Below are 22,628 nucleotides of genomic sequence, written 5' to 3'. Positions count from 1 at the left end.
TACAAACTTGTAAAAATACACACACGAGTAATGAATAAGTTCCATTTATTCAATTATTCCTGGATTCGAACCCATCTTTTTGTAAGAAGTTGACATACATAGTGAGTTTCCACTTCTGATTATACCGTGGGGGTTATACAGGGTGATGATTATTCATGCTAGTAATAGAGCCTTGATTTGCGGACGAATCAGCTGATATGCATGCATACAGGGTGTCCCATGGCGAAGCCACGTGAAGAGGAAGCGCCTGAAATCCTAACTAATATTATAAATGCGAAAGTAACTGTGTCTCTCTGTCTGTCTGTCTGTCTGTCTGTTACTCTTTCACGCCAAAACTACTGAACGGATTTGGATGAAATTTGGTATACATACGGTCTAGACCCTGGGAAAGAACATAGGATACTTTTTATCCCGGAATTCCCACGGGAAAACTTTTAAAGGCGAAGCGAAGCGCGCGGGAACAGCTAGTACTAAATAAGACTTTATACTAAAATAGGTAAGTACTATGAAATATTAAAACCAAGGTATGTTGCTGAGTTGGCTGACAATCACATTTAAATAACGATCAATGAAAAAGTTCCAATTTCAAAATGCTGACAAAATGGCCCCAATTTTTTAAACATTAAATTTAAACAAAATATTACCGTTTTTAGTTGGTTATATTTCGATGCGGTTTTAAATATGCTTCAATATTACAGACGGCGTCATTAAGCTAGCCTTTTCCACTTCAGAGTAATGTGGTGCTGTGTCACTGGAATTTTTTCATTGATCGTGACTGTATTAGTCCTAACTTCCAAACTAATATTATAAATGCGAAAGAAACTGTGTCTGTCTGTCTGTCTGTCTGTCTGTTACTCTTTCACGCCAAAACTACTGAACGGATTTCAATGAAATTTGGTATACATATGGTCTAGACCCTGAGAAAGAACATAGGCTACTTTTTATCCCGGAATTCCCACGGGAAAACTTTTAAGGGCGAAGTGAAGCTCGCGGGAACAGCTATAGTTTATAAAACAGAACCCTTCGTGAGCGACTCTTACACGATCTTGGCCAGTTATTTTATTGTTAAATTTTAATTTAATTTAAACACTTTATTGTATAAAAAATACATAGATATTACAATAAAAGATGGAGAGAATTAAACTAGACTATACTAGTCTAGTTTAAGTTTAACAAGGGCAGACTTATCGCCTAGATGCGATCTCTTCCAGTCAACCCTGATGTTAAACCGGTAGAAACTATGTGAAACAGTAAAAGGTTTGTTAGTATTGTTTACGGACCCTTCCACGCGTAAATAACGACAATCGTTTACCTTTTGTATATGCTCGTTTAATATAACGTTCACTAAAAGGGTTTCTATTAATATATCACAATAATATTATCTTTATTGTAAACTAGCTGTTCTCGCGCGCTTCGCTTCGCCTTAAAAAGTTTTCCCGTGGGAATTCCGGGATAAAAAGTAGCCTATATTCTTTCCCAGGGTCTAGACCGTATGTTTACCAAATTTCATTCAAATCCGTTCAGTGGTTTTGGCGTGAAAGAGTAACAGACAGACAGACAGACAGACAGACACAGTTACTTTCGCATTTATAATATTAGTTAGGATTAGGATATAAAACTCTGTATGAAAGTATGTATTGTATAATGTATCCTCCTGACGCCCAGCCGTTATTTTATTTTTTAGGACTATCTGCCCACGGTCCTCACACAAGGACTATTGCGTTTACCTAGCTTACTGCCCAGAAACTTAAACGTGAATAAATGTCGCAAAAATTATTATATAGTGTTCCTAGTAGTATGTACGATTAATGCATTAAAAAAGGAACCAGTTTCAATAGGTTTAAATTCGAAAATCATTAGTCCTCATGTGAGGACCGTGGGCAGTTAAAAAAAGTTTAATTTATTGGTAGAAAATATATTTATAAGGTAATTTGTTAGAAATAACAAAACTTATGAAATAAGAACCACTTAGGAACACATTTAACACTTTAAATCAGTCTCACATAAGTTTAGAACTTATATTTATTCTAGATAAACTCTTACACTTATCAACTATTATAATTATTGGGATCAATATAGGAACAAAATAAGATAAAAAGAAAGGCTCAGCTAGCAGCTCCTGGATATCATCATCACAAAATTTAAATTCTACGGGTTCATGGTGAGTCATTTATGTCATGTCATCGTCCTCCGAGAGATCTATGTCCGACATACCTAAATCTGCTTCAATTTCTTGGATTTCGCATTATATTCTGTAAAAAACTACATAAATAAGTATATCTAAAATTATAGTATAGCGGTCCAGAGTCCTCAAGTGAGGACTAAACGTTTATGTCATTGAGGACCACGGTACTCAGACAAGTACTAATGTAAATGGATGATCATAGAATCTTATTTAGAACCTTAATTGATAAAATATTACTATTCGTCTCTTGCTAATATACTTAACAATAAGGTTTTATTAAAGTTATTGTATTAAATGATTAGATCACATAAGTAAAATGAGATTACAACTTACTTAGTCGACGGTGGCCCCGCCATGGTTCCGTTTTTTGACGTTTTTACAATGAACGATTGATTATCCTCAGATGACACTTAAGACAGCTGTCATTGATGGAATGTTAAATCCATAGATGCGATCCCAAAAAATAATGGCGGTAAATTCAAATATGGTTCAAACACAAAGTATTCGTCCTCGGAGAAGGACCCTGGGCATTTAGTCCAGAAAAAATATGTTATAGCTTGGGCAGTAACAACTATACTCGTTTAGTACTCACAGAAGGACCGTGGGCATCAGGAGGGTATATCAGACGTATAAAGTTAAGAACTAGACTAAACAACTTTCCCAAAGAACCATAATCCGCCGCGAGTCGCAAGTTTTTTTAAATACTAGGTTTACTAGGTTAGGTACATAACCTGCTTCCTAACTTCCTTATATACTCATTAGGTCGGAAAATTTTAAGTACCTAAAGGAAACCGATAAAAAAGTTAATAAGATGAAGATATGAATTTTTTGCCCCCGACAAAAAATATTAAAAAAATAATATTTTATCAAAATCGGCTTAGACTTGCGAAGTTGTGCGATTTTTTGGGTCGAATGTCGGCCGGGGTTTTGACGTTGGTTAGGTTATTACTATCCGGCATGGGGAAAGTTAGGTAAATAACGAAGCCTGTTAGGCTAACGTGCTTTGTGCGCTAGATATTGGGCCGAAAAAAACATTTAGAATCACAATACAGTCCATCTAAAAAGTCATGAAAACCGACTGAGCTTTTGAGCATAGACTCTTTTACATGTTTAAAATAAAATACTGCGATTGATCTCTTTAGATCTCGTAGATAGGCCAATCCTTTATTTCTTAACAGTATTCATCTCAAATTCAAAAAAAACTTACATCCTATAGACACAAACAAAATCAAAATTATAACAAGGAAAGTGTACGGTGGTAATGAAAAAGGCTCTTCAACATTGCTTTAAATATAATAAGTTGTAATCCATTTCCGTTTTCATGACTTTACAGACCAATTTGATACATAACATGCAAGTATATATACATAGAGCGGTGGTAGCTCATTCGGGTAAGCGCCCGCTTCTCACGCCAGAGATGCGGGTTCGAATCCCGGCGCTGACATGTACCAATGAGTTCTTTTCTGAATTTAAGTACCTACAATGTATACCATCGTTCTTACGGTGAAAGAAAACATCGTGAGGAAACCTGCACATCTAGATATGTGAACCCAACCCACAGTGGACCAGCGTGGTGGGAAATGGTCCAAGCTTAGGAAGGCAGTTTAGATATGCACAAAGGTTCCATTCGAGAGAGCCAGGTGCAGGTACTTACACCCCCACAGAGAATAGAATAGAATAGAATACATACAAGTTTATAGAACACAAAGTAGGTATAAATCTTCGCAATAGAAGCACTTGCAGCCGTCAACGTTTGAGCCAAAATCCCTGGAGCTCTCAGCTCAAATTTAATTTAAATTAACTTAACGCTAGTTACAGATGCAAAGAACTGGGTTTTGAGATGCGTTTTATTCATGAAATTAATACTTAAACTTGTTTTATAAAATACAAAACATACTTACTTTATTTACTTAAAAAATGCAAGTACTTTTAACAAATGTTTAGAAATTTGACATATGAATTTATAATGCGTTTAACAGCCCCTCGACAGGGCTTAGCAAGTTTCTAAGTTTTGCTCTAAGTGGCCTAATGTCTGGCCTAGATCAAGGCATATCTTTGTTTGCTTAATTTGCTACCTGTCAGGCAGCAAATTTTTCATAATCATGACTCAAACTCAGCTGACCTGTGTTGGGGTCCAATCCAACTCGACTCCCTAATCCACGAGCATATTTCGCACATTATTTCCATTATTCTTACTGCATGCGGTTTTAAAAATTATAAATATGTGGCCATCCCCCATCCGACCTCAAACTAGCCAGAGCCTGTAATATAGATATCGGACAGCTGATAAATGTAGACACATAGATAGCTCTACGTACATAATATGTACTTACGTAGTACGTACGTATAATGTGTTCATATTATGAACACCCAAGACCCGAGTTTAAATATCTGTCTTTAAAGAAATATGTGCCCCGGCCGGGATCGAACCCGGGACCTTCGGCATAGCAGTCACCACTAACCACTACACCATTCGGTCAGCTAACATAACAGTAAGTAGGTACCTACACATAGAGGACAGCCATTACAACGTCAAACCATATGCTGTGCCATGGGAAAAATAAAGGGGTATTATACGGCTACCTCACATTGTTTCTTGAAAAGAGCTTAAGTGGCTGCACCTGGCTTCAATTGAATCGAATCATACGAAATCTCTGTGCGTGTCCCCTTTTCTATGTAAACTTTATTTATATACAGGGTGAAGTTTTATTAGTGAGCTTCCCGTTGGCAGATCCATGTACCCAGTATACTAACCAACTTTATTTTTGGGAACTCATAAATCACTAAAAAAGCAGGTTGTATCACCACTCAACATAAAAGCGCAGAGTTGGTCCTATAATGAATGTAAGTATACCTACATACTTCAATATAGCAGACGGCGTCATTAAACTACCCTTTTCCATTTAGGAGTAGGTAATTTGGCGCAATGTCACTGGAACTTTTTCATTGCTCGTGAGTGTCATCATCATCAGCCAATAATCATCCACTGCTGGACATAGGCCTCTCCCAAGGAGCGCCACAACACTCGGTCCTCGGCCTTCCTCATCCAACCACTACCCGCCACCCGCCTAAGGTCGTCAGTCCAGCGGGCAGGAGGGCGTCCCACTGCGTTTGCCTGTTCGTGGTCTCCACTCGAGAACTCGTGTATTTTATCATAATTTCACCTGTATCGATCCAACTTGCCAACGTTGCAAATACATGGTTAATACATAGCCATTGTACAAAGCAAAGCCTTGTATTTATTCAGTCCAAACAAGGCACATTTACACAACTTTGAAGCGTATTTAACAAGTAAATACGTCTACCAGTAAATATGTAAAACCGGTAAAACCTAATTCCAATTTTAAAAATCCATCGCTTTGCCTCGGATTGTATCTTCCTTCTGTTTATCTTGTCAACTCAAATGGAAAGCCGCAACATCACTGTGCTGAATTAAACCTTAAACAAGAAGCCATAAGGTTGTACAGAAACCGTTATTTTGTCACTCTTCCACATTCAAATCGCGCCTGACAACATGCGTCTAAAATTGCAAACAAATGAAACAAAGGGAGGTTTTTTTATTAATCTTGATAATGCTTGCATAGCGTCCAAAAAATCTTCCGTGGAGTAAAAGGATTGTAAGTATTGATTATTTAGAAAAAGTTAACATGATAGTATCTTTAAATATCTAGCATAAAATTTGCATTTTTCCGAAATAAAAACGTATCTAAGAGCTAACGTAGGTCATAGGTAAAGCCGATACCATGACCTATGACCTACGTCAGTCCGTTGGAGTAAATACTCGTAATTAAATAACAGTTTTCAGATAACATCCTTATTTCTTACTGCATACGTGTGAAAATCTGAAACGCATTTTCTACTTTTCCACTTTTAGACTTTTCTACACCTGGCCACTAATAAGAAGAAAATCACCGACCTCTTTTAATCATAGAAATTAAAAACTAAAACCATAGACTATGGCGCCTAAAAGTCTTCTTTTTAAAACGCGCTAGGATTGTCCCGAGGCAAAGGTCATGACTTCATGCAGCCTGCGTATATTTCAGGCTGGGCTGTAGTTATCTTGTTCCGTGCTACGTTTCCCAACATGCTACGCGTATACAAGCTTGACGCAGCCTGGTGTTGCCAGGTCAGGAGCGGTTTTCCGGGAAAATCGTATCGTTTTTCCTATAAATTATAATTTTCCTATTATTTATTAAGTTGGTACTTACTTTACTTACTTTAGTTAGATACTTATACAATTACGACGTTATGTGTTAAGTTAAAGATGGGTGGAAATATTTGGATATTCATATGAATACCTATACCTACTTGTAAGTAGGCCTCTCCCATGGGTTGGTACGAATTGCTGTGAGAGGTTAAGAAACACCGAAGACAGAGTGGGGTGGATTAGTGATGCTTGGCTGAGGCCTATGTCCTAGGTCCTAGAACGATTATGTAAAGAGATATAAGTACGTACCTAAATCAAAACCCCTCCAAACTAATTCCCTGCTGAACTTAACATATCACTAAACCCATCATCATCCAGGCAACTTTAACCCAAAAGACCCATCCCATCCAAACCAGCACCAATTTACTTACCTACTCACTTATGTACATTATCTATTCTAGCACAATCCGGGGAAAAACTACCCTAAACCCGCGCGTTTCCCCCCACCCCTGGTCACACTTGCAGCCTCTCGCCCGGGCCACCCCCCGCGCACCGCCTTGCGCAGTCACCCCCCGCCGCGCCCTGCGTCAGTCGCCCCGCGAGCCTCGACCGAGACGCACGTATCTCACGCTCACACACGCACCTGTGGCGTTCGGCCGCCAGAGAAGGACGAAATAAGTGCGTGGAACCTCCCCCTCTAAACCGTGCGTTCGATTTTTGTTGTGCCAAACTGAAAAGTGTGTTTGTTTAGTTTGTGACTTAGTGAAGATTTCAAAGTGAGTGGTTTGTAGTTTTTTGGTTCGTGAATGGTGGTTTTATGAATGGATCGAACAGGTTTGCCGGATGGATTCAAATTGAGCTCGAAACCTGTCTAGAGAATCGTCGGTTTCCGCCAGTACGGGTTTGCCGTGGGAGTCGAAGCGATCGCCTATTTTTTTCTTAATTTGTATCATGTTTAATGAACCTCTTTTGAGTGTGAGAAGCGCCTACGATACTCGGATAGGTATACGACCTTTTTTCGTCGCGTTAGCGTTCCTTTTTTGTCGCGCAGAATTCGAATAAGATTCGTTTAATGGATTGCTTGATGTTGATATCCGATAATGTTTTATGAATATAGTGTTGGTCGTTTCGTTCGTCACCTAATAAAAATTAAGATGATATTTGAGAGTTTTTCCTAATATTAGGAAATGGGTGGGATGCAATGCAGCCTTCTTGGCTTGCTACGAAATGTCAAAAGTTATTGACTCGTTCCAAGTTTGAAAAAAGAAAATGAATGTAGTTATGGGCTTACCAAACATTTTTTTTATTTGTATCTTATCTACTTACGAGCTGCCTACCTACAAGCAAAAAATAATGAAGCATAATGAAAAAACATAAATTTTAAAGGCCTGAACATGAATTATAAAAGCCTGCTTTTGTACATATAATTATACCTACATAAGTATGGCCTTTACGTAGGTATTTTAGGAAATGCCTTTAGAAGATCGTTTAAAGAAAATCATAGCCAAATATATCAAAGATTACCTAGGTAGGTAGGTACCTACAGAGCCTACCTTCATTCATACCTAACTATAATGAATATAAATTTATAATTACCAACTCTTCAAAGATCTGAGAATAAATTTAGCTACTACTTACCAAGTAGGTAGGTAGGCAAGTATTTAATTAAAGGAAATCATACTTTATACCTACCTACCTTGCCTACTCTACCTATCTTAGTAACGATTTGAATTCACGAAGTTTTCCAGAACGTAATGTACCTAGGTACCTACCTATGTAGGACGTAGGTATTACATACAGTAGAACCTTTGACCGTTCAAACCTTAGACCCCTGCTTATAAGGTAAATTGCCATGCCATACCTAATACCTACGCACGAAAAATTTCAATTAGGAAGGTACACTCGCAATGAAATAGTTTCAATGACAATTATTGTCATATTATGCTATTATAGCACCAAATTACTCATATACGGAAAAGGCTAGATTAACAACGCTGTCTCCAATATTGAAGTTCATTTAGCAGCGCATCAGAATACCTACCTATTACCATCTAAAAACGTAAAAATATTTCAAACATTATTCGAAATAAAATGTTCTCGAATGTTTTCCATTTTGTGAGTGGAACATTTTAATCGCTCGTGAGTGTATAATTCGTTTTACTTTTATCTACAGTAAGTATCTACATAATACCTACTCACATTTCAATACGAAAAGTCAGTTACATATATTTACACATAAAATACGTACCAGCAACCTAGCCTACAAATAAAAATCTGCAGTGACTAAAGCAAAAATTGAAAAACGTGAGTTTCGACTGTAGCTTTCAAATATACCTACGTGTGTGAAAACTGTACAAAAATATAAAAAATGTATCTACACGCTACAGTATATAACCAATTTCTTTCAAAGTCCTTTAAAAAAGCCCGCAACACTGAAACAGCCTCATTGGAATAAGCTGTATAATATTTTGTGTGTGTGTGTGTGTGTGTGTGTACTGTATACTGTACACTTCAGGCCAAGAAAATCATACATTCGGCCATCCTGATAAACATAGTCGCCGAATATAGCCGATCGTATCTTTCGGTCCCCGCGACTCCGAGATTTATCCCTCGATGTACAGACTGACTGGAATAAAGTGTGGCCTCGCGTGAAAAAGGAACTAATGAAAACATACTTTTGAATAAAAATATGTTTTCCAATGTAGGTATATTATATTGGTTATAAATGGTTCTAGACTCATATATAATATTGACAATCAACAAAATAATGATTGTAAGTATTCTAGAATCTAGATATTAAGCTACTCCCAGTAAGGACTACGGATTTTATTCGATTGTTCGTTTGGATACATTCATTTTGTTGTCGATGGTCGAAAGTATGTGTTTGTATTAATATTTTTTTTTATACTTAGTATGTGAAGCGTTGTATAAGAGGAAATAAAAAGGTTATGTAAAATTTTACGCGTAAGTACATTTTCGCCGATTGGTTTAAAAATAAAATTCTTTAAGCGTTAACTGACCCGAATTAGAATGTCCAAAGGGAGGTCAACAGTCCATACTGTGTATCTTGTGAGTTTGGCGCTTTAATTAAAAAGGTTGTATTCACACCAGTATTTTCAGCCAAACAATACCAAAAATACTATGACAGCGCCCCCTTCTGATCTTTGACCTTTGCAAAACTTCGTTGTGCTGTACCCTATATAATATATTTTATGTCTTTTCTATTGATCCCGGGTTAGTTCAATCAAAATACATATTTCATTTTCTTTTTTAACGAGCCTATTTTTTTTTTATTAATACGGCTTTCCAAACTTTTTGCGGATGCTGAGTAAACATATTAGCTTTTTTCAATTCTTACTTATTACCGTTTTTACGAGCCATAGGATGAAATTGGGATCAGGAGTAATCTAGCGTGAAATATCCTAAAGACAGATACCAAAATAATTCGGAAATATATATATATTTAATTTATATATAAATTAATCAAAATATTTACGTTTTTAGTTGATAATGCGCTGTTAAATGTACTTCAACATTGCAGACGGTATCATTATGCTTGCCTTTTCCGTTAAGGAGTATAATTTGTTGCTATTTTCAGTGGAACTTTTTCATTGCTCGTGAGTGTAAAATATATTTTAATAAGAATAGAGAAAACAAATGCCGACTCACACGGTTTCGTATGATAGTCATTATTTCGATACTTGACTTTTAAAAGTCAGCTCTTTTTTTACCGGCTCCATTGCACTAAACCTGCTATCTGAATAATTATACACTTTAAAAAACCGGTAGTTCAGTTCTCATACGAAAATCTTATAATCTCGTACGCAATTTGTTTTTATTTTCACAAAGTCCGAAAGTATCAAAATTTACGTACATCTACACTACACTCATAATATGAGAATATGAAATTGGATTTTGTGTAGCTTTACAACTTTCAAGTTTTAAAAAGTTTGAAACCCGTATGCGAGGCAACTCTTGACGGTAACAATCGCCACAGAGCCTTTAAAGAAATCAAGTTTTACATCACAAAAGTAGAAGTCAACAATCCTAAAACGGTCGCAGGATCAGTAGCTGCCCTGACTTCTCCACCTGCCATTTTTTTAAGAGAGAACAATTTATCGCAATCTAGCAAAGGATTGAGTAAAGCTCCCATGGGACGTAGAAACAGGATCCTGAACCAATAAAGCTGAGCTTTTTGATTACATTTCTTATAACTACATCTATCATTGCCCGCCCCAATTCTGATGTGACCGTGATAACGGCTGAAATCTAATATCGTTAATTGATTGATCACACGCCAGCGTCGAAGGGATTTCTGAAAACTTTCCTCAGGTTTTGTTAGTTGTGTTGCCAAATTATTGGAGAAATGTTAGGATTTCTCGTAAATTTTACACCAATTTTTATTTTTTTCTTCTTGTGTGTATTTTTATTTTATGTGTTTTCATAAACACAGGAGGAAGCTAGCTTAGTGCATTTTACACGATAGAAGAAGAATGTGTTTTCATTTAGTTTTGCTATTGTAACCAACAACAGAGCTTTTAACATCCCAAACCTCACGCCGAAACAGCGAAACCGCATCATAATGATCATAATCCAAAACCCACATCTATAAAGCGACCAGAGCATTGTAAATTTTATCAAAAAGTGAAACAAGTGGCGTTAAATAAATAGCTTGGAACAGTGTTGGTGTAAACACATGCTACATGCAACCTGACACTAACAACAGTAATATTAAAGTTATAATGCTGGCTCGTAATAACATGACTGTCGTGAAGCTCCATAAAATAGTTCGCGGGATTTATACTTTGTTGCTACGGTGGCTGTATTGAGCCGTTTATACGAATTGGCTGCGTGTTTTTTGCGGTATGGAATGCTGTTGGTTTTTTGAAGATGTCAAGAAGTTTATTGGATGTCTTTCCTAAGTGCTATAAGTTTTGCATAGAAACTAAGGCATTTGTTTATTTCCATACCAAAAATCATTAATTTAACTCAGCTTTTTATACTTATTAGCTTGAATCAAAGTTTGGTAAACCAATTTGGTTTCCGTAAGTGTATTTCAGTTCAGAAGCGAACGTAAAGAAACAGTACTAAAAGTCTTTCAAGTTGTACTGAAATAGTATTCCCTACGCCATTTCAAGGGGTTGGGTCAATTTAATTAGCCATTTTTGTACTTTTCCCTATTTTTCTTTTACGCAGGGCCCTTTAAGAGTTTCTTTTGGTTAAATTTGCTCATTAGCTTTGTGTTGTTGGTCCTTTGAGTATTTTCTTATGTAAAAGAGTCGGTTTTTAGGGTTCAATTACTTATTTTATGTTTGTTACTTTTCTGTTTGAATGTTTGGGTTTGTACATTTTGATTGAGTTTACATCATCTTAGATATATAGAACAGACGTTACAAATGTTGTACAAAATGCCTTTAATATATTTTTGTCATAATTATGACTTATTTGGCCTCAAATGACCCGTAGCTTGGGATCGCTAATTTGCAAGATTTTCTTCAACAAAAGCTCGTGATAAATGGATCTGCGGTTCGACCGGCTACCCTTTATTTAGACAACTGACCCTTTTTTGCACAGATGCTACGAAAGGTGGGCTTAAGGCCGTAGGCAATTTATGCAGGCTATTCTTGTACGCACCATGTTTTCATTACAGAAATTCCCTCTTTCTTTCATCGTTAATAACAGTTTGTATTACTTAACCCCCGACGTAAAAGGGATTGGGAAAGGTAGGGGCACTCAAAGTTCCTGGCTATTACTACCATCGTTCTTTTGAATACAAAAACGTAGGCCTAATTTTGTTCTTTTATGTGTAAAAAACCTTCAGACTTTGTCCGGGAAAGGGGAACAATTTCAACCATCCATCATGTCTATATTCAATAGGTGAACCGTCAAACTATTTAACTGCTCGTAAATCTATACCCCATGTGAAAGTTACAGGCCGACATAAAATTTATGAAACAGTTCAACTCTTTTGTAATGTTATTTTACAGCTCAGATTAATAATATACGAACAAGATGGTGTGTCACACACAAAAACAAAGTAAAAAAAACTGTCTGTATTTTGTTTACAGTCAAACCGTTTTAAGTTCAGCCCAATAATAACCATTGTTCCAATTTGACTAAAGTCCCACATATTCTAGCCGGAATGATTCAAAGAGCTCAGTGGTAGAATCGGGGCGTTATTTGCCGTGACGTTTTCTTTTGCACTGACACTCCATCTGAATCGTATCTCGTTAATCTGAGGTAATGTAGCATGTTATTTTACAGTGTATCATTTGTATGACGGTGACATGAAACAGACACGGTGATAAAGTGATAACGGAATGAACAGAGCGACGCATGAAGCGCTGGGGTTTAAAATATATTTCTATCGTAAAATTTTCACGTTGCCTTTTGAATATGTGACAGATAGGCTTTTGAGATGTTTGTTTTGATGTTTTATCCTACTAATATAAAGGCAAAAGTTATAAGTATGTGTGTATGTTTGTTACTTCTTCACGACAAAACAGCTGAACCGATTTTAATGAAATATAATATGGAGTTAGCTGAGATCCTGGATTAACACAATAGGCTACTTTTTATAGCGGAATTCCCAGGGGAAACTTTTTGAGGCGGAAACAGCTAGTTTTATTCATAAAGAAGACTTCTAGGAAGCTTTCTATGTTTAAATAAATAATTTCACCCAATGCGCAGTAACTTTCGAGCACACCCTAAATCAGAATAGCCTCTAGAACCTTCCATTTCGCATGCTAGTGCTTATCAGAATAGACCATTACAGTTCATGCCACGCACTTTGGGTGATTCCCTGGTGATATATTCCCAAGCTATAGCCTAAATATAGCGGTCTATTGTTGTTGAGAATACTGGGAAATACACGGGGAATAATAGCGGCGAAAGAAGAAAGCCTGGGAAGTGGAATCGGGTCATATATGGCGTTTTTGTTGAGATAATGTCACTTGCGTTACATACGTTTACTTACGGTGTAAAAGTCCAAATTGTTTTCTTTTGTAAAACGTATCGGTGACATGGTATGAAGCTGTACTAGCGTTTTTCAGCGTGGTGAAGGGTTTGACTATCTAGTCAGATTAGTTGTCAGTTGCTGACACCGCCGCCAGACATTATTTGAGGTACAGTTGAGGCGTCACTCAGGGAGACTCTAAATATTTTGAATTATATATGTGCAAAGAAAGTTATTATTTATACATACATGTATGTATATATATATGTATATTATTTACTTCTAATTGACTAAGTTTCGGTCTAATCCGCTAACTAATTTTAATTAGTCACAAGCGGGTTTGCGAAACGTGACATAATGATAATAACAGTATGTAGTAAAGAGTTCAGAAACTCAAACAATTTAATCCCCTAAAACTTTAGTCTACCAGCCTAATAGGTAATGGGAATGGGGTAATAACCCTAAATATAAGCGTGCGCCCGGGCGTTCGCTCTGATGAAAGGTAAAAGGTTGCATACCTTATTACCTTATTAGGTCTTATCGGGGCAAGAAGGACTGAGTAAATTCTGCGTTCTTTTTCATGACAAAATGACTTATGTAGAAGCTGTAATGATATCTTATTGGAAGGAAACACTGATATTAGAATGATAAAAAAAGCGTAGTGAGCTTATTTTTTACTATAAAAACAAATATTTGCAAGTTCTGTAAATTTTTTTTGTACATAAAGTTGCATTTTTTTCAGTTAGGTAAAGACTGATCATCGGCCATCCACATTTTAAAGCCCTAACCGTTTTTCACCATCTCCATAAAAATATCTTATGCTATTTAATTACTCATTCATACGCCAACCCAAGTTTCCAATAAGAAAATGATTCGAAATCAAAAACGTCGCAAGCATTGATGTTAGCCAATATTCGATCGAAGAACAATGGAAAAAAAACCGTTCCGTTTGAAACCGGACTACACCGGATATCCGGTGTCTTGGATCTTGCCTGCGCTGGTTTAAACGCAAGCCTCGCTTATTGTGTATAGAAGAGGCAGTAGTACGACTTTAAACTACGGTGTGAGTATCAAGATATTCATATCCAGTATCAAAAATAATAAAGGCACAAAATTTATGTTTAAAAGCTAAATAAACGCATTGTTTTGTTGTTAAAAACTCGATTCTATGAGAATTGCCGTAGATCTTTGTAGGTTAAAGAAAATGAGTAATCTGTAGATTACATTAACGATAGGTATTAAAAATATATCCACGATACTAAGCTCAAAAATTCCTATAAACATATCATGGCACTTACCAAGGCCAAATCGAATCTATACTAAAACAGCTATGGAATAATAATAAACATTAAAAGCTACCAGTTCAACGAAAAAAATACCCGTTGTTGTAAAGTCAAAGTTACGGCTGTTCCTTCAAAACGTGTACGGTCAAACTTTTTAACCGACTTCGCAAAAAAGGATGTGTTCAGTTACAAGCTCAGTATTGCCAACGGCTCGCTTCATTTGTTGTTTGTATACGTGTTGTGTTTTTTGTTCAGTTTCCTCCGAAGGAAACGGAAACTGTAAGGAAACTGTTCGTTACTCTTTTTTGACCATTCAACCGTAACATGCGAGGCGTTAGAAGTTGGTTTCTGTAAATGTTTTAAACACAGTTGTCCAAATCCCCTTATTATAAAAGGTAGACTGAATATGGTACTGGTTTATAATCGGTTATATGGTTCATACAAATCAGTAGCGTAAACCCGGGTTTAAACCATAACCATCTTTAGTCTACGTTTTATAATAAGGGGAATTAATTTTGTAAGAAAAAATAATGTATATACATGCCGAAGTCGCAAAGTCTGCTTTTAAGTGCCCGTCAGATGAAGATAAAAAAATCTGGAAATTTTTCAGTCACAAAAAGCACTTTTAATAATCATCATCAGCCCGTAATAGTCCACTGCTGGACACAGGCCTCTCCCAAGGAGCGCGCCACAAACTCTGTCCTTCGGCCCTTCCTCATGCAGCCACTACTTTCACTATAAGACACACTAGATTACTCTATAAATTCCATATCAGTTGTGATCTGAACGTTCTACATCCAAGGATTCTAGAGGATTTGGGGAATCCACGATTTTCATCGGATTTGCGAGTCGCATTATTCTTGATAACGTTACATAAATTACCCGGTTTTATCTAAGTGTCGGCAGGTACTAGGTTCGATTCGGCATGGGGATACAATGTTTCTCAGTAAAAAATCTACCTAAACATTGACTTAAGTAACACTCAGCGAGCATTCCACTAATCAGAGCGCTGCATTTCATATTTAAGTTAAAAACTTGACTTGAGTTGTTCTCAGGCATTGAGTAAGAATGGTCACCTTAGTCCACGTTGTTCTATGTTCTCAGGTATGAAACCGACGGTTAACATACAGTGACATAATCAGTAGTGTATTGTTTTATGAAAATCAGTCGTTATAAAGCTATGCATAGGTAAGTTAAGTGAACTTACAGTTTTGAATATAAAAAAAAAACTTTCGTGATCATGATATTTCACCCCAACCCGTTATAGGAAATGACACGAGGTATTCTGATAAAGGTTGACAGGTATTATACTGAATGTTTTAAAGGCCGATACTTTTTTATACCTACACAAGAACCAGTCTTAACTCAACTTTTAACAGATTTTGCTTTTCAGCCCTAAAAGCCCACCGGCTGTCACTTAGTAAAAAAAAATCTAATTCGCAACTTGCTGACCCCGCGAAACATTTTAAAGATTGACTTTTCAAAGTTCAGCGCGACTCACGGCGACAAAAAATGGCCGACGCCAGTTTTTTTTTTAATGAGACTAACGAGCAATTTAAATGAAAGGAAAATACGGCGCCTACAGCGGACAATTAGAGAACTGGCAAGTGCGATGAAAATAAACAATTTTATTTATTTATTATTTAGATATATTTTGTATATTTTATATTTTGTTAACATTTTATGGATTGTTAGGCGAATCGTTTCTATGTGAGCTATCGAAGAAATATTTAATATAGCAATTTGAATAGATAGGGTTGATTCAGTGACTTCTTTTAGCAACTATCTGAAAAAACACATAAAATATGAAACATCGATGGCCCTCTTTTACTACATACGAGTATGCGATTTATCACCGTTTCCTATCTAACTAAATAGTTCGCTGCCTTGTACCTACTTACATACATGAACTTGCATATAGTATTATTACTATGTATTTATAAACCAAATCAGAGTTGTATTCGAATGCTAGACAGATACACAACGAATGAAACCTTACACTGGTTTAATCATTTTATCTAATTAAAAGCGAAATAACACGAATTCGATAGCAGCTATAGGGGCGTTACACTGAGACTATGTTTTAATACTGATTTGGGTCACAATAAATATCTAATTGGATTTAATTCAACGAATCGGAATCTAATATTGTACACTGTACAGTATGAAACAGCCGGATGGCACATTGGTTAGCGGCTGTGACTGCTATGCCGGAGGTCCCGGGTTCGATCCCCGGCAATTACCATGAGGTCCATGTCCTGCGGCATTATAATCAAGTAGCTGTTCCCGCGAGCTTTGCCTCGCCTTAAAAAGTTTTCCCTTGGGAATTCCGGGATAATAAGTAGCCTATGTTCTTTCTCAGGGTCTACTGACCATATGTATACCAAATTTCATTCAAATCTGTTCAGTAGTTTTTGCGTGAATGAGTAACAGACAGACAGACACAGTTACTTTTGCATTTATAATATTAGTTAGGATTCCATATTTCTAAATAATTCATTGGTATGTGACAGGATTCGAAGCCACGGCTTCACGAATGAGATCCGTGACCCTACACCACCACAACTCAAATAAATCTTTAGACCCTTAAAGGATATAAAAACATTGATTTGGAAAGGGGTGCTATAATTTTAAACAAATTGACAGACGGTCTTCTGTAACCACACATTCTCTAAACAATCAACGCATAATTACTTTTAAATTAGGTTAATTAGTTAATAAGAATTCTCCCTAAAACAATATCCCCTTTGGAAGGCAGGTGAAAAATGAATTTTATAATTACATTTCGTTTTAATTTTGCACAAAATTTACATTGAAATTAATTAGCGAGTGTATTTCTCGCCGTTTCTACGGAATTAAACTGGCTTTGTTTGAAGATCAAGACACGGGTTCTTTGTGTGTCTACCCCTTGCTTCTAGGGTAGCAGGTTCGAATTTGATGACAGACGTATCATGAAGTATCAGTCTCTTAACTTTATGTTTTTTTCCCAAAACATTCTTATCTTCCAAGTTTCTATAACTCTTTTGTATATTTTGATTGTATATTTTTATGTGTCAAAACAGCAGTACCTAACACTATCATTACCAACACATTAAAAAAACATTTTTAGTGCCAATTTCTCCATAGTCGATTAGAGCATATTAACCAGGGAGTAGTGACACAAATGTCATGAATTTTATATGCAGATGACGGTTAATTTATAAATCAATCCCTGTCGGTTAGATAACCGACTACAGAGAAATTAGAGCTTAAAATATTAGGTAAGTATTTTGATTAGTTATGCGATTAAAGCCGTGTGCAAAAGTGCCACTAAACAACGATCATAATACGACAGTTTAAACCACCACATTTGGGCAAAACGTCTAAAATAACATATGTTAGAAATCTGTTCGTCGCTAGTAATTTTAGCTAAAATTCGGCCAACGCGTGGCGGACTAAAATGACTAAAGTGGGGGGTAACCTAAATTAGTAAAATATATCTCTGGTGAAGTTATTTCTTTCTTCTTGAATATTTCTTGAAGTTAAAAATAAACATCGTTATTATTAAAATGCAATAGATGAATTTTGATAAAAGCAATCTCAGCCAATACCACGGAAACCAAAAAAGTTATCGCTCCTTTAATAATATAGGAAAACATAACACAACAAATGGAGGATTTAGAGTTTTATAAAATGGACCCCAAATCAACAATAGGTACTAGATAGATTTAGTAGCTAGTATTAATAATACGAAAAATTGCGCGATCGGTGCCTTTCAAAACCTTATTACATATTCCATGTCACCCATTTGTGCAGCCCTCCGAAGACACACAAAATCCAACCTTATAATTTACTACAATTCCACCCTCAAGAAATATCGTTCACCCTTGCTTAGCTTCGCTCATCATTCTTTTTGACTTGTCCCTTTTGTTTCCTACCAATAATAACTACCGTCTCCCTTATGTACCAGTCTCAAGGAGGGTATTTGTTTGGCAAAAGGTGCAGTGAAGGGACTGAAGTAGAAAGCACCTTGCAAGGAGTTACATTCGTGAATGATATTTCGACTCATCGTCTCACTTGGCGTCACATTGGGTAGAGTAGAAATGGAGGCAGTAGGTTAGCTTTATAATTGCTTAAAAAAAAATTTTTTTAAACGTTTTGTTTAATACTAAAAACGTGGACTCTTGCAGAGCTTAGTCTACATAACTTAATCAATAATAAATTTAGAATAGGTAAAGTAGAATTCGGGTGTAACACAAAGGGTGGTCTTATCGGTTATCTATCGATTTCTTCAAGATAATTCTTAGTAATGTTTAATTAACAACGGACTATCTAATGTATAATCAAAGCTATCTGGTCTAGTGTAACTATATTTTACCCAGCTTAGAAATATAGTTACACAAGAGCAGATATTTTTATAATTAAGTATAATATAATCAACATAGATTTTTGTATTCTTACGTTTACTGTATTTATCTGGTAAGGTTAGCCATTAACAATGTCTTAAAGCTACCCCACTGCCCCAACCATACATTAGGGTTCCTTTCTTACACAAAACAGTCGACAGGTGTTCGGGAGCGGTTACATTCTGGGGTTCCGCCGTAAAAACATCCAGGAACCCTCCAGGGAAACCTAGGTCACTTTAGCTTACGAAAAATGAAGTTTAGGATCGCTGCCGTGGTAACCACGACTCTATTTCTTTGCATTAAACGTGATTGTATTGCCAGCTTTCGTTTGTTTTTGTTTGTCAAGTAAGAGTAAAACCCCGGGTTGTAAAAGTTGGGTTATGGAGTGACGAAGTGTGCTTGGTGCGAAACGCTTCGGGTTAAAAGGTTTTCCCGTGGGAATTACGGGTTAAAAGTTAGCGTGTGTGTTGAATTGATGTGTGTAGTACGCTGTATACTGGGTTTTTAATTTTGTAGCGTCCGCCATAATACAGCTTTTGTGCTTTATTTTACTTGAATCCTGTACTTACGTAGCTTTTAGCTTCAACGATAAACTCTAAACGAGGATTCATCAAACATAGAAAAGAATTTCGCTTTAATAACATGCATGTTTTGTATTAGTTATAAAAATGCATCTAAGATGGGTTGGGATTATTCATTTAAAAATAACTCAAATCAAAAACCCAACAACAAACACACACGATCAAACTTATAACACTTTAATGTTAATGTATCAATAAAAAATAAAAATAAAATAGATGAATTGAGATCCCCTTTCTTTCTCCGAAGTCGGTTAAATACAGAACCATTACCACAACCTCTTGCCCTGACTTTGATAGCCCAGTGGTTGAGTACTTGGTCAGTTTTTTCCACGTCCGCCCGGCGCGCTCAAACCGGTTCGATTCCCGCCCACTCCCATCTGTATCGAGTGTTTACAAACTAGTTGTGTGTCTCACAACAAATTGGTGAAAGGACCGCCACCTATTTTTGGTTTATGGCCGTGGGACGCCCTCCTGTTGGACTTGCAGTGGCAAATACAGAGCGAGAAATGAAAAAGTTCCAGTGATAATAATACCAAATCGCTCCTAAACGGAAAAGACTAGCTTAATGACGCCGTCTGCAATATTGAAGTACATTTTCGTATTTATATTATAAATGTTGTCAAGTTACACGTCTTTATTATGTATAATTGCTGATATTCTTTTTAGCGATACGTAAAAAAGTGTTACTTCGTCCCTGAACCCAATATAACAATATTTATTTAACACATATCAACGTTAACACGTTTACTGCCAAAAAAAAACAATAGCAACACATCTGCCAGACTGTTAAAGGGTTAACTGGTGTCTCACAAGATATTTTATTTATTAAACGAGCAAAAAATGGAACCTAATAAAAGCTACACGAAATAATATTTTTATGTCTCGCTTTATATTTCTTTATGTTTAAAAGATACCTTTTTGTATATTTGTCCTAATGAAGCTAAACCTCGCCCACACAAGTTTTGAAAGAATAAATAAATATGATATTACCAATTAGCTGCTTAATTCAAAATAAACAGTTATGCAACTTGTTACTTGGGCTTTTTCTAACGAATATAGCTCTGTTCTGTGCCTCCACTCGTGTGTAGTGTGATTATGTTTTAGTGATCGACTGTGGGGGCGCCACTGGTGAATGTCTGTCAAGTATGTTATTTTGAAAAAGGAAAAAACTATCATTCTAATTAATACTTATATATTTTTACTTGATGGTTATTAGTTGTTAACAGATTTATAAAACTTATTATTATAAGATCATGTACGCCTACGCAAAAATATAACGTTTCTAACCATTCCAAAGTTGATTTGTCTGTTTGTAAGATTCTATATTAGGTAGTACATATTTAAATTATCGGCGCATACAGAAGGTGTACTTTATATTTTATAAAACTAATAACAATCCAAACTACACGCGTTCAACCAACAAAGTCTTCCAACTAAAACGCTGCCCAAAATTAGTTCGCTAATCCGCCGCTACGCCACACAATTCGGTCAGACTGTAGTACATTTAGTACTAAAAGTTGGACTCTCCCACGCAGAAGTCACAATGTGCTCGACACATGCGGCTCACATGCCGAGACCACATACAGGGTGCTCGGAAATCGCAAACACACTTGTTTGTGCACTACAGGGTGTTACAATGATGTCGAGCGTATTTTCAGACACATTTTTAGTATATATAGTATAAGTAATCTTGTATCAAAATATATCAAAACATAATTTTAAAAACAATGTTGTATACTTATGCCAAAACTTTCAGTTTTTATAGCCGCAACCGTCGCGACCCCATACTAACTTTGTCGCACTCATAAAACATCACCCTGTATCTGTATACCTCACCATACGGACAAAGTGAACAGACTAACACACACACACACTCATTTTACGAGCCCGCTCTGTTCGTAAAACGGTAAAGTTTTAAAACAAACGATTTTCGGACCGTAAAATTAGAAACAACACATTTTATAGTCAGCCTTTGTGATTCTGGTTGGATTTTTGACTCTACTCTTTTCCCGCGAGATTCGCTTTGACTTAAAAGGTTTCCTCGTGGGAATTCCGGGATAAAAATTAGCCTATGTGTTAATCCGGGGTGTCAGCTTACTACATGCCAAATTAAAAAATAGCACTGTTCGTAACCGTTTCCCAAAAAAATTAAGATCGGTTCAGCCGTTCTGGTGCTACGCCACCACAGACAGATACATGCACACTGAATAAACGGACACGTAACTTATAATACCCCTCTTTTTAGCCGGGGGTTTAAAATTACTGCATGCTATCATCCTTTTCTGAAAAAAAACAGTTTCTAAGAATTTTATCAAGACTTAGGTATATATACCCTTTTTTAACTTCTTTTAGTCTGAAGTAAAAACGACGCTCTAATAGATAAACCAACCACAAAAATATTGAACCAAGAGGTCAAAAGGATTCAAATCCCTGAAAAAGTTTGAAGAACAAGGCTTATCGCTACGACTTTTCTGACCTTTTAAGTTACTACTTAAATCCCCATTTCACTAAAAATCGTTTTTTAGCTTTATCTTTCGTGACTTCTAAAAATTCGTCTCTTCGGGCTTATCGCCATTTAAGACTAACTATACGATAAGTGAACTTACAATCGATTACTATAATTTATGTATTGTCAATCATAATATAGATAAGAATACTCTTATTTTGCACCACGAAAGAAGATATTACAAAATTAACACTTATAAATGAAATAGTACGAAAAGGCGACCTTATTGCTTAAAGCAATCTCTACCACACAACCTTTGGATGGAAGAGGTAACTTTAAGATATCAAGATTCAAATCTGGATATCATCATACCTACCATACATATCATCATTAAAACATGACATTAGAAAACGCACTCGTAACTAGCATCCTACGCACAGGTTACACATAACCTCAATGAACAAAAGTACTTGAATAAGTTCATTAATGTCCGCTACTGACAAACAGAACAGACATTTTGTTTAGCCAACAAGACCGCGGTCAATGGCGGCAGCAGTATTCTGGAAACCTTAGCGATGCTGTCACTCATCGACGAATAAAGGAACGAGAATTGTCACGCAATCGGCACGCTGAAAACAACGAGATA

General features: G+C 36.4%; 1 protein-coding gene and 1 long non-coding RNA gene across 2 annotated transcripts in view; one reads left to right on the top strand and one right to left on the bottom strand.

Annotated features, from left to right (window-relative positions):
• Window positions 1-1,899: 1,899 nt before the first annotated feature.
• On the bottom strand, window positions 1,900-2,795 carry LOC125491118. The gene is made up of 2 exons (XR_007268130.1): window positions 2,519-2,795; window positions 1,900-2,252 (listed from the first exon to the last, which is right to left on the bottom strand). It is a non-coding gene; the product is annotated as an uncharacterized LOC125491118 (long non-coding RNA).
• Window positions 2,796-6,930: 4,135 nt separating this feature from the next.
• LOC105393095 (nephrin) overlaps window positions 6,931-22,628 on the top strand; it is a 134,888-nt gene continuing 119,190 nt past the window's right edge. Inside the window, exon 1 of the mRNA XM_048632169.1 lies at window positions 6,931-7,108. The gene's annotated coding sequence lies outside the window, so the exon portion shown is untranslated. The remainder of the gene's footprint in view (window positions 7,109-22,628) is intronic.

This window comes from Plutella xylostella, chromosome 31 (assembly GCF_932276165.1).
Source record: "Plutella xylostella chromosome 31, ilPluXylo3.1, whole genome shotgun sequence".
NCBI lineage: Eukaryota > Metazoa > Arthropoda > Insecta > Lepidoptera > Plutellidae > Plutella > Plutella xylostella.
This window is presented reverse-complemented; position numbering and strand designations above follow the sequence as displayed.